The following is a 14,549-nucleotide window of genomic DNA, read 5'->3' as shown; positions in this document are numbered from 1 at the left end:
GTATTTCCTTTTTTGAAAAGAGGTGAACCTGTAATTAATCATGCATTTGAAAATTGAGATGCATTCTTCCTTCCCTCACCAAAAGGGAAGGAAGAATTAATAGTTCTGGTTCAAGAATATAAATTATAGCACAACAGGGTGATTATAGTCAACAATAATTTATTGTACATTTATAAATAAATAAAATCATATAACTGAAGTGTATGTAACACAAACAAGTGATAAATGCTTGAGGTGGTGTATATCCCATTTACTCTGATGTGATTACTTTATATTGTGTGCCTGTATCAAAATGTACATCTCATGTATTCTACAAACATATTCATCTACTATGTACCTATTATAGTTAAAAATTAAAAAAGAACATAAAACATTGAGAGAAATAGTGAAAATCAAATTTGTAATTGAATACATGAAGACACCATAATAAAAATGAATTAGTCTTAATTCAAACAGTATGTTTCACACATTTGTAGGGATTTACTCTAAATTCACCCTTCTTTTTCTAGTCCCATGCTGATCAGTTCATAATTTTATTAAATGCATATTAAAATTGTTAATAATTCTCAAGTCCCCTGTGCTTTTCTCTAAGTAATTTGTGTCACAGAAGGTTTATTATTGAATTCTCAGTTAAATTAAAAATTGATTCTAGTTCCTGTGTTTTAATTACTGCTTAATATCAGACAAAATCATTCTTTTCTATTATACTTCTTATTAACATAATAAATTGCTCTAGATGGTGCTGAACAATCATCTTAAGAAAAGGCAACATGGGGTATGATACGTTTCTTTGGTAAAATAATCAGAATTATTATTATTAAATTATTTATTGGATTATTATTATTCAAAGTCATTATCACATTGACTCTATAGTTTCAGTTTGTAAACTTAAATATGATAATTCATTAGATTTAGAATACTGAATTGAATATCTATTGGTTACAAAACATCTCTCAGAAATTAAATATGCAGCCATAAAAAAGGACGAGTTTATGTCCTTTATAGGGACATGGATGAAGCTGGAAACCATCATTCTCAGCAAACTAACACAGGAATGGAAAACCAAACACTGCATGTTTTCATTCACAGGTGGGAGTTGAACAATGAAAACTCATGAACACAAGGAGGGGAATGTCACATACCACGGTCTGTCTGTTTGATGAGTGCAGCAAACCACCATGGTACATATATACCTGTGTGACAAACCTGCACATTCCGCACAAGTACCCCAGAACTTAAAGTATAATAAAAGAAGAAAATAATTTCAGAACATATTGGTAATGACAAATAGATTTTTTTTTTAATTTACCTTTTTCTTAAAACATAGGTACAGGTAGTGGGAATCAAAGTAGCTCAAAACAGAGGACTAGTAACTATCCAAAATTTATAAACATATTTAGGTATTAATAACTCAGTGTATAAATCAATTGTTTTAAGACTTACTTCATTACTAATGTTAATATTTCTCCTAGCTTTCTGCAAAGTACAAAGTCATAGTAAAAATGACATGCAGTGACAACTTATATTTTATTTTTTTCCCCATTAATTTATTTTATTGCCTTTTTGGTTTTGGGGTACATGTGAAGAACATGTAAGATTGTTGCATAGGTACACACGTGGCAGTGTGGTTTGCTGTCTTCCTCCCCAACACCTAGCTCTGGCATCTCTCCCCTTGCTATCTCTCCCCAGCTCCCCACCCCCCACGATCCCTCCCCTGTTTCCCCCCAACTGACCCCAGTGTGTAGTGCTCCCCTCCCTGTGTCCATGTGTTCTCACTGACAACTTATATTTTATTAATAATTTCCTTTAGTTCAAGAGGTTTAACTAGAGGCATCTAAAACTAGATCCCTCAAAGAACCACTGAAATAACAAATAACCACATGACATAGAAAGTATGTAAGAGAGAAATGGGAATTCAGCAAGGAAGCAATGAAAAACCTTTGAGGCACAGAAACTCAGGATGGCAGTGCAGAGACAGAGGTAGCATACTCAACTATGAATGGCTCAGAGGCAAAAGGGACTTAACATGGTGAGGAAAAGTTAAGCAGGAGATACCCAGCAGTCCACATTTCTACCGTGGACACCTGAATCCTAACTATAGGAGAACCCCAAAGTCTTATAAGCCTTGAGCCCAGGATAGAGAGATGCCTGGAGTCCATGTGAGTACTTTATTCCAGATAAGGTAATTAACACTGGGTCATATTTCATATCACACAGAGCAATTTGAGAGTGCTATGTGAGCAGAACTCCCTCCAGAGGGCATCCTGGTGGATGTTCCTGGGACCAAATGTTCCTGCATCTCCACATCCCTGGGGCTATGGTGATAGCCCATCACATTCAACCAGAAAACTTAAGCATCACAACATTATCTGAACCTAGTGGTGCAGCTGTGACCCCAGCACCCAAGCCTTTGCAAATCCTTATACCTTGGGGAACAGGTCATCCAGCAAAGTGGGAAGATTACCCCCAAAACAGAGCTAACCAATGCACCTACCCACCAGAGCCTGAAAGCCATCTGTCTGGGTGGATGCTGCCACCAGTAATCCCATTACCACTAACAGTAAAGCTGCCATGCACTGTGTGTGCGCTACTAGGGTCCAATGACTGGCTTGCTTAGTACCTGCATCCCCAGCAAAGCTGTGCCACAAGCTCAACAATAACAACAAAAACACAGCCTAGGTTACTGAGGCACTTCTGATGTTGATGACACCCAAAGAAATCAAATAGAGACTACACCACTGCAACAACCCAGGACCAAAACCAAAGCATTCTACCTAAGTCACATTGTTGGATTCACCCACAGGAAAAAAAAAGAACAAAAACAAAAACTTTCCCTATGAAAGCCACTGCATAAAATGAGAAGCAACTGTCCCACCAGATGCATAGACATCAATGTAAAAGCTTAGGAAATCTGAAAATGTAAGGAAGCATGTTACATCCAAATGAACACAGTAATTCTTCAGTAACAGATCCCCAAGAAAAGAAAATTTATGAAATGCCAGAAAAAGAAATTCAAAAGAATGACCTTAAGAAAAGTCACTGAGATATAAGAGAATACAGACAGACAATCCAAAAAATTAGAAAAACAATTAATTCTTCAGATCTGGAAACAGAAGAATTTAACGAATGAAAAAAATATTATTGAGAGCTTTAGCAATAAGTTAAATGAAGTAAAAAATAATTTCTAAATTTAAAAACAGATCTTTTGAAATAACACAGTCAGACAAAAAAAAAAAAAAAAAAAAAAAAAAAAAGAATTGAAAAATGCAGAAAGCCTAGAAAACATATAGGCCACCATTAAGCAAGCATATATTTGTATTATGGGTGTTCCAGAAGGAGAAAAAGTAAATAAATGGAATAGAAAACCAATTTAATGATGTAATAGCTGAAAACTTCCCTAGTAGTGGGAAAAATATAAACATTCAAATATAGAAAGCACAAAGATTCCCAGTCAACTTAAAAAGATCTACTCTGAGACACACTGTGATACTGTCAAAATCAAAGACAAAAAGAGAATTCTAATCACAGAAAGAAAAAAGTGTCAAGCCACATATAAGAGAATATCCATCAGATTAACAGATATCTCAGCAGAAAACTTACAGGCCAGGAAAGAATAGAATGATATATATGAATTGCTGGAAAAAAGTAAAGAAACTATCAGCCAAAAATACTATACCCAGGAAAGTTATTCTTCAGAAATGCAAAATTCTTGTTTTATTCTTCAAAACAAGTAAAAACTGAGAGAATTCATCACCACTACACTGTCCTGATAAGAAATTTTTAAGGGTTTTCTACATCTAGAAGTGAAAACATAATATCTTCTACTAGGAAAACACACAGAAAGCACAAATCTCATGATAGAGCAGATACACAAATAAGAAAGAAAGAAAAATCCAAATTTATCAGTGGAAAAAACTGCCAAACTTCAAAGATAAGCAAAAAGAAAAAAAGAACAAAAGATACAAAAAACAAACAGAAAACATTAACAAAATGACAGTATTAAGTCCACACCTGTCAATAATAACCATTAATATAACTGATTTAAAGTACTCAAAACACATAGACTGAGTGAATGTATAAAGAAAACAAAACCCAAGTATGTACTGCCTACAAGATGCTACTTTTACTTGTAAAGACTCATATTGACTGAAAGTGAAGAGATTAAAAAAAAAGATATTCCATGTAAACTGAAACAAGAGGAGTAGCTATATATATGAGATGAAATAGAAATTAAGTCAAAATTAAATTAACAAAAGACAATGTCATTATGTATTAAACAGGCATTATTTGAGCTATTGAACGTGATAGTTCTAAATACATTTGCATTTGGGATTTGAGTGTTTTACTCTCACCATTAGACAGGTCATCCAAACAAAATATCGACAAGGGCATATTAGATCAAACATAAATTGACAAAACATTTTGTCCAACAGGTGAAGAATACACATTCTTCTCAACAGCACATACAGCTCTTTCCAGGATAGACCATATGTTAGGCTGGAAAACAAATCTGAACAAATATTTTTTAAAAATAAAAATTATGCCAGTATATTTTCAGAATAAAATGAAATGAAACTTGAAATCAATAATAAGAAAAACTGAAAAATGTACAAACACATTGAAATGAAGCAACATGCTCCTGAACAACCAATGGGTCAAGGTAGAAATTAAAAAAGGAATTTTAAAATTTCTTGCAACAAATACAAATAAAAACACAACCTACCAAAACCTATGGGATACAGAAAAAGCAGTATTAAGAGACCTTTTTATAGTAATAAACACTCACATCAAAAAGTAGAAAAAATTCAAATAACCTTGTCACACACCTTGAAGAGTTTAGAAAAACAAATGTAAACCATACCCCAAGTTAGAAGAATAAAAAATAATGAAGATTAGGGCAGAACTGAACAAAATCAAGACTACAAAAAATACAAAAGATTAACCAAAATTGGTGTTTTAACTATACACTGTATTGACAAGTTATTAGCTAATCTAAGAAGTGAAAAGGAACAGCCCAAACAAATAAAATCAAAGATGAAAAAGAATACATTATACTTGATACCACAGAAACACAAAGAATCATTGAAGATTATTATGAATAATTATATGGCAACAAGGTAGAAAATCTAGAGTAAATGGATACATTCCTGCACACATAAAACATACTGAGATAAACCAGACAAACAACAATAAAAACAGGAAGGGACCAATGATGGGTAATGAGATTAAATCAGTAATATAATGTCTCCCAACAAAGAAAAGCTGAGCACTGATAGTTTCACTGCTGAATTTCAACAAACTAACATAAATTCTTCTCAAACTATTGTAGAAAAATGAAGAGAAAGGAATTCATTCTGACTCTTTGTATGAAGTCAGCATTATCCTGGTACCAAAACCAGACCAACACACAACAACAACAACAACAAGCCAGTACCTCTGATGAACACAGATGCAAAAAATCCTCAGCAAAATACTAGCCAATCAAATCCAACAACACATCAAAAAGTTTATATACAATAATCAAGTGGGATTTTCCTCAGGGATGCCATGATGGTTCAAAATATACAAATCAATAAATATGATACATAATACCATTAGAATGAAGGACAAAAGTAGATGCAAAAAACTCATAAAATTCAATATCCTTTTAATTTAAAAGCTCTCAACAAATTAAATATATTTATTTAGCGAAAAACTCAAACACTCACTAAAAATCTCTGTGAGCCAAGAATTCAGTAAAGTTACAGGACACAAAATCAGCATACATAAACCAGCAGTGTTCTTATATATGTGTAATGAGCTAGCTGAAGAAGAAATTGTAAGCAATCCCATTCACAATAGCTACAAAAACAGTAAAATACCTAGGAATATATTTAATCAGGGAGGTGACAGATATCTACAACAAAAACTATGAAACTCGAATAAAATAATTTTAAGAGGACACACAACAAATGGAAAGAGAACACACGCACATAAATTGGCAGAGTTAATATTGTTAAAGTGATTATAATACCCAAAGCAATCTATAGATTCAATAAAATGTTAATTAAATTGCCTATGACACTCTTCATAGAAAAATAAATAAATCTAAAATTTGTATAGAACTACAAACGATTTTGAGTAGCCAAAGCAATCCTGAGCAAAAAGATCGAAGCTTGAGGCATCACACTACCTCACTTCAAAATATACTACAGACTATAGTAACAAAAATAGAATTGTACTGGTAAAAACAAACAAACAATTTTAAAATGTTATATAAACCAATGGAACAAAGTCGAGAGCCTTGAACTAGGTTTATGTATTTACAGCCAACTGATTTCAACAAACATGGCAAAAATACACAATGGAGAAAGGAAAGCCTCTTCAATAAATGGTACTAGGAAAATAGAATATCCATATGCAGATGAAGGAAACTAAACCCCTTTCTCTCACCATACACAAAAATTAACTTAAATGTAAAACCCAAACCTATCTGGACAAAGATTTTATCGGTAAGAACTCAAAAGCACAGGAAACAAACAACATAAATAGATAAAAGGGATTATATTAAACTAAAAACCTTCTGCACAGCAAAGGAAATAATCAATAGAATGAAGATAACTTGTACAATGGGCAAAATATATTTTCAAACTATTAATTGGACAAGGTATTAATATTCAAAACAAAAAGTCACCCCACCCCCACACACAAATTCTGATTAAAATATGGCCAAAAATTTTGAAACAAATGAGCTTCTCCAAAAAGACATATTAGTGTCTAACAAGCAGATGAAACTATGTTCAGTGTCAGTAAGCATCAAGGAAATGCAAATCAAAACCAAAATAGGATACCATCTTGCCCCATTTAGAATGGCTATTATGGTCGATATTTCTCCACCAAGAGTTAGGGTTTGGGTCTTTCATACTTGAATTTGGGTAAAGCTGTGATTCTGGGGACATGACACTACTTGATTCATGAGACTGTCATTTAAACTGATTAAACTTCTGTGTAATCTTGGATGAAATGCCCTCTCAAGTAACGAAGCCATGCTATGAGGCATGCCAGGCCATAGGGAAAATTTATGTCCAGGTTTTCAGGATTACTGTCCCAGGTGAGCACCCAGACTATTTCTAGCATCAGCTTGTTGACATGAGAGTAGAAAAAATTTCAGAGAACCTAATCCCATCTACTATCTGACTGCAACTGAAATGGTGATGTTGAAGAATAGTCACATAGATTTGTGAAGTCAACTTCAGTATTGTGGGATATGTCAATGAAATGATTCTTTGTGCTGGAAGCCATCATATTTTAAGGTGAAATTTTATTTTATTTTGCTATACAAAAATAAATATTCGCAATAAGGTACAATACCCTATATCTTTGAATGTAATTATTTCAATCTGACTTCTTCTGTTGTATATGCTTGATTTAACTTTCTTAATATACATCTTGTTTTCTTACAAAAAAAAATAGGGAAATATGGCCATTTTTAGAGCCTTCTCAGATAGATACAACCTCTCAAAATTATGCAATACAATAGAATATTTCAAAATGAATTTGACAATTTAGACTATCAGTGAAACTAAATATCCAGGTTGCTCATTGTGATAATCTGATATGAAATTTTCACTATAACACTGGTGGAGATAAGTGCATATATTAATTAATATGCAGTAATGAATTAATTTATATCATAGTTTATAACCTCCGTTATGTACTATGCCAAATAGGCAGAATAGATTAAAAACAATGGAGAGGAAAAAAAAATATTTTTACATTTTCCACTTTTCTACTTCCTCAGAAAATCTTTTTTACATAGTTCTTTCAGTTTGTATTCAACTAACTCTGATTTGTTACTATCATCAATTTTACACATTTGTAATTCAACTGTGTGATTGGTATAGCTATAGGTTTTTTTTCATGGCTATATACTGTTTCATTATGATAATGTTTTAATTTTAATTGGACAATTTTGTTGTTTCCATGTTGGAGTTTCTATGACTATTACTGCTATAACATTCTTTTAATGTCTTTTGGTACACTCAAAATGTCTATCAATAGTGGATTACTGGGTCATATTTGTACTTTGCTATAAGGTTTTGCTAATCAGTTATGAAATTTATACTTCCAGTTGTAGCATATGGGAGTTTCAGTTGCTCCCTATCCTTGATAATACTTGATATTATCAATCCTTTTATTTTTGACTATGTGATAGTTATACTTCATTCATCTTTAAATTTTATTTTTCTAATAATTATAATGAACATCTATTTATATGTCATTTGATCATATAGATAAACTCTTTTATAGTGTTTCCATTTTTAAATGGGTAGTCTGAATTTTCTTATATTTTTATTGAGTCTCTTAAAGCTCCATTTGTGAGTCCTTCACATGATGCATAAATGGTAAAGATATTCCCCACAATGAGACCTATCTTTTTCTTTTTTTATGACAACTTTTCAGTATTAGAAGGTCTTAATTTAACCTATCTTTTTTGCTATTTTTCCTTAGAGTTATGGCTTTTTGTGTCTCAAGATGTTCTCTCATGTTAATTTCTAAACACTTTTTGAATCATGTTTTTAAATAGCACTCTAGATACTATCTAAAGAATATAGGCTAGGACAGAAGAAAGTGGGCAGAGAAGTCCTTTATGAAATTGCTAGTAGTATAGGTGAGATATAATCATTGTTAAGACAAAGAAAGTAGCAAAGAAGATAAAAGAAGTAAACTGAAGTGAACTAGGTTTTAGAGACAAGAGGGATTTTACTGCTGGCTTGAAAGCTCAGATTAAAAACAAGGTATGGCTGAGGATAATATCTAAAGGGATTTTTGTTTTGTTATGCAATTTTTTGTTGTTTGCTTTTTGTTTACTTTATGTGAAAAGCTGTGACAATAATGTGAGAAAAACAAGTTGTGATTATCATAAGTAATAACTTCTACTTAGGATATATTAAATCTCATAGTAAATATCAAATAGGTCATTATGCCATTATGTATGCAAAGCTAGTACTAGAGACAGGAGGCAGCCAGGGGTCCCTCTTGAAACCTTGCCTTCAATCCTAAAACAATCTGAAGGCTGAAAAACAGGACTGCAGGTCCAGAGAATCTCTGATCAGCCTGCTCACTGGGAGGAGAAAGTGGAGCCTTGGGGAGTTCATGCTGTTTGCAGGGGGAAGGAGACTGGCCTCTCCTGTTCCTGTGTGGTAACCTAGGATTCAATCTATGAGGTGAGGGCCTGTTAACAAGAACCCCACTCACTTGGCTGAGTTTTTCCCTTTATACCCAATAAATTCCATCTTCCCTCACCCTTCAAAGTGTCGGTGAGCCGAAAGATTCCTAGTCGTGTGACAAGGGCTCCGTTTTTCTTACAACACCTGGTCTTATAGAAAAGGTTAGACCTGGAGAGAGAATTTTCAAGTTACCAGCATTTCAATTGTATAAATGAAGGCCAGGGTTGAGTCTTAAAGCTTTTTAACATTTAAGTCCCAATATAGTTTTGACTTGCATTTCTCTGATGACCAGTGATGATGAACATTTTTTCATATGTTTTTTGGCCTCATGTATGTCTTCTTTTGTAAAGTATCTGTTCATATCCTTTGCCCACTTTTGAATGGGCTTGTTTTTTTCCCGTAAAACTGTTTTAGTTCTTTGTAAATTCTGGATATCAGCCCTTTGTCAGATGGATAAACTGCAAAAATTTTTCCCATTCTGTTGGTTGCCGATTCACTCTAATGACTGTTTCTTTTGCCGTGCAGAAGCTGTGGAGTTTGATTAGGTCCCATTTGTCTATTTTGGCTTTTGTTGCCAATACTTTCGGTGTTTTTGGTCATGAAGTCCTTGCCTACGCCTATGTCCTGAATGGTTTTGCCTAAATTTTCTTCTAGGGTTTTTATGGTGTTAGGTCTTATGTTTAAGTCTTTAAAGCATCTGGAGTTAATTTTAGTGTAAGGTGTGAGGAAGGGGTCCAGTTTCTGCTTTCTGCACATGGCTAGCCAGTTTTCCCAACACTATCTATTAAACAGGGAACCCTTTCCCTATTGCTTGTTTTTGTCTGGTTTGTCAAAGATCAGATGGTAGTAGATATGTCATGTTGCCTCCGAGGCCTCTGTTCTGTTCCATTGGTCTATATCTCTGTTTTGGTACCAGTATCATGCTGTTAGAATGGCAATCATTAAAAAATCTAGAGACAACAGATGCTGGAGAGGATGTGGAGAAAAAGGAACACTTTTACACTGTTGGTGGGGTGTAAATTAGTTCACCCATTTTGGAAGACAGTGTGGCGATTCCTCAAAGACCTAGAAATAGAAATTCCATTTGACCCAGCAATCCCATTACTGGGTATATATCCAAAGGATTATAAATCATTCTACTATAAGGACACATGCACACGAATGTTCATTGCAGCACTGTTTAAAGTAGCAAAGACCTGGAACCAACCCAAATGCCCATCAATGATAGACTGGACAGGGAAAATGTGGCACATATACACCATCGAATATTATGCAGCCATCAAAAACGATGAGTTCGTGTCCTTTGTAGGGACATGGATGATCTTGCAAACCATCATTCTCAGCAAACTGACACAAGAGCAGAAGATTAAACACCACATGTTCTCACTCATAGGTGGGTGTTGAACAATGAGAACACATGGACACAGGGAGGGGAGCACTACGCACTGGGGTTTGTTGTGGGGAAATAGGGGAGAGACAGTTGGGGGTGGAGAGTTGGGGAGAGATAGCATGGGGAGAAATGCCAAATATGGATGATGGGGAGGAAGGCAGCAAATCACACTGCCATGTGTGTACCTACGTGACAATCTTGCATGTTCTTCACATGTACGCCAAAACCTAAAATGCAATAAAATAAATTAAAAAAAAAAAACAAACAAACCATTTAAGTCCCAATAGAGAAAAGGTAGGAACAGAGAATGAGAAGTGTCCATTGGGTAAAGGATAAAGCAGGAGAACAAGCATTTACAGAAATTTAGTGGAAAATGTGTTTCAAAAAAGGCAAGTGATTGGCACGTGGAATGATCCTGAAAGGGGATCTTAAGGAGAGGAGACAAAAGTTTTAGTTTATTGGTGGGAACAGAAAGCAGATTGTAGAATATTACAACAGTGAACAGAGCCTATCCTTTATTTAATACATTTTTCTTACTTTGAGAAATGGCTTAGAGGAATGGGTTGGTATCTACAGGGAATATGGATGGTTAAAATGTTGATTTTTTAAAATAAAGGTAAAATTAAATAAATAAGGACATGTTTAGGCCACGGGAATGATCGAGTTGAATGAAAACCACTAACAATGATGAGTAAAGCCGACCTGAAACAGAGTCATTGAAAAAAAGAATGGTCTAGCATCCAAAGCACAAGATAAAATGTGGTCTTTGAAATTAAGGAAATTTCTTTCATTTTAACAGAAGGGACAATGGATAATTCAGTTATTCAGTTTTCTGTGTATATTCACTGATGAGAAGATGAGGTGTTTTCTATGTCCTTTTCCCCACCAGAGTGAAGATTAATACAATTCCATTGCCTTCAAGTGAGTTAGGGGAAGGAAATGTTAAGAGTTTTCAGGACCAATGAAGATGGCCATCAGCTTGAAGAGAGAGAAAGTGAAATTACCAGGCAAACAATAAAATATTCAGGTGATGCTGAGAGATTATTTTAGGTCTATGTTTTAGAGTAAATTTTAAAAAAGTACTTAGCCTGGTTTTGTGATATTTGCTGAATGTCCAATTGCTTGGGTACAGGCACAGAGAATGTAGATAAATAAAATAATAGTTCTACCAATACTTTAGATTTGGCAGGCCGCAAAACTAAATAGGTAAGTAAAAGAAAATGACAGCAGCATGGGGAATGGGATTGGCTTGCAAATGACTGGTTTTGATGATAGATCAAGAGTATAGAGTGATAAGGGGATCTGCAATATCGTCCACTGCAATAGGATCTTGGTGAGATACAGTTACAAAATGTACTTTTGTTATAGTATAGATTAGTAGAAACCTACTATCTGAAATTGTATCAGCTTCCTCATACATATACTTTGTGAGTTTTTATACTTTACGTTTTAAAACTTTTTGTTACAGTGTACATACATTTTATTATTTAAGGAAAAATAAACTTTTAAAATGGTTTCAACAATACTGATCAATAAAATACAGAATATTCATACAAAAGAAATATGATACAGCAATTAATATATATCTCTTAAGTATATAATAAACTCTTACATGTAATTTCCACATACAAAATTATATAAAATATGTCTTAATAGAATGGTCAGTCAATATACAAAATGTTCATTTAAGTTTTATATGTATTAGTTCACAAAAGCCACATGAAGTATACATGTACACATAATCATAATCATACAGTTGTGATTTCCATTGCATTGCTTAGGAAATTGATCCTCTGGGAGGCCATGCCATGTGCTCAGTGTCACATAGCTAGTAAGTGGTAGAGCTGAGATTTGAATTAAGGTAGTGTTCATTGAGGGTTTTGATCCATTACCATTATATATCATGTAAGCATAGGGAGATATCTGAAAGGATTCACTAATAAAATAATAACTTCAATGATTGCTTCTCTCTGATAACTTTTAAAAAATGTGTTATTTATCTGCCTTTTCTAATTTTTTATAATGTAAAAGTCTTGTGTGATTTTAAATGAAATAGAATATAATTTTAAGGAGAGGTGAAAAATTTTTATAACCTGAATTAGTGCTTTTTCAAAAGCAAATAGAAGTCATGCAGACATAAAGTGCTTTGTTGTATATAGCGTGCTACAGGAGTTGACTTAGGAAATAACCTCTATGTTGAAAACTACAAGACTTCTTTTTCTGCCTTTAAAAGACTGAGGTCCATGGGATAGAGTCTTCAATTATGTCTGTATTTAAAATTACATAGCATGAAATAAAAATCCAACATATAATTGACTGAATACATGCTACCCAATCATGAATGGGATGATTAATCCTAGTGAATATGTTTAGACACTATACTAACTTGTCATAGGTAAATTATTAGTATAACTGGCTACTTTCTTATCCTTATTCTTTGTACAGTTTTAACTTACTTGCTATTTTTTATTTTATTTAATATATATTTAGAATCATAAATAAATTATAATTCACTTATAGCCATTCAGATTGTAGGTTTAAAAAAATCTAACTGGTATTTTAAGCATACTTGTCGCAGATAACAGTATACAGTATACTTGAATCATTATTGATGGCCTACAGCAATAGCATTCCTGAATCTGGATGTAACTTCCTTATTCATTTATGATGCATTTTTGGTCACATAAATGTTTAAATAATCTACTCAACATTGGGAATAAGATAATATAGCAAAGCAGGAAAAAGTCACAAGTTTTCACTCAGAAATATAGGTTATAACTAGGTGGCCATAAAATGTATTAAACATTACTGGGCAATTTGGGGAGTTAAATAGGTACAATAAATATTATTCCAGGTAGCAGCATAAACACAAAATATCCTGGAGAATCTGGGTTGTACACTCAATTCAATTATAATCCTCATTCTCCTCTGATGATCATTCACATTTATTCATCTTCTTGGTCTCAATTTTCTAATCTGAACCGTGAGCAGCAGGGAACAGATAAATACCCTACATGTTGATAAATATATACTATATGCTTGGCATAGTTATATAAATGCTGAGCTAAGACTACAATAATAAATAATACATGAAATATCATTCGGGAAGCCTGTACTTTGTGAAAGAAAGTAATCTATGGACACAATTCGCTCAACACCAGGTATAGTGGAGAGTGCCATTCTAGAACATGAATTATTCTTTTTTTAATCAACAGTTAATATCAAAAGCAAAGATGACTTCAACAAACTCATTTTAAAGGTCAAAAATTTCTATTGCTTCAGCAACCTATTCAGTGACCACATTTCCTGAATCTTAACACCAAAACCCATAAATTCCAACACGCCAATAGCTTGGTTTAACAGTAATCTTACAGAATTCCAAAATAGTGATTGAAACAAGGAAGGGTTAGCACAGCAGAATTCTATTTTTAGATTAGTTTAGGACTTGAACCAAAATGTAAACAGTCATTGAGAGAAAAAAATGCATTCTAGAGATAAGTGTGAATGTAAAAATTAGCAAATTGGCTGGGTATGACGGCTCACACCTGTAATCCTAGCACTTTAGGGAGGCCGAAGTAGGCGGATCACCTGAGGTCAGGAGTTTGAGACCAGCCTGGTCAACATGGTAAAGTCTCGTCTCTACTAAAATTACAAAAATTGGCCAGACATGGTGGCAGATGACTGTAGTCCCAGCTACTCTGGAAGCTGAGGTGGGAGGTTTGCTTGAATGCTGGAGGCAGAGGTTGCATTGAGCAGAAATCCCACCAATGCACTCCAGCCTGGGTGACAGAGCAAGACTCCATCTTAAACAAAACATAATATTAACCAATCACGTCAACTACTACAAGTTTCATTATCTGAATGTCAGCAGTGATTTTCAAAGAAAAGCCAGATGAAAATTCAGATCTAGGTTGTAAAAGTATCTAGGGAGTGCAATGATTCTAAAGGAG

The sequence above is a fragment of the Cebus imitator genome, unplaced genomic scaffold (genome assembly GCF_001604975.1).
Source record: "Cebus imitator isolate Cc_AM_T3 unplaced genomic scaffold, Cebus_imitator-1.0 Scaffold47, whole genome shotgun sequence".
Classification (NCBI taxonomy): Eukaryota; Metazoa; Chordata; class Mammalia; order Primates; family Cebidae; genus Cebus; species Cebus imitator.
This window is presented reverse-complemented; position numbering follows the sequence as displayed.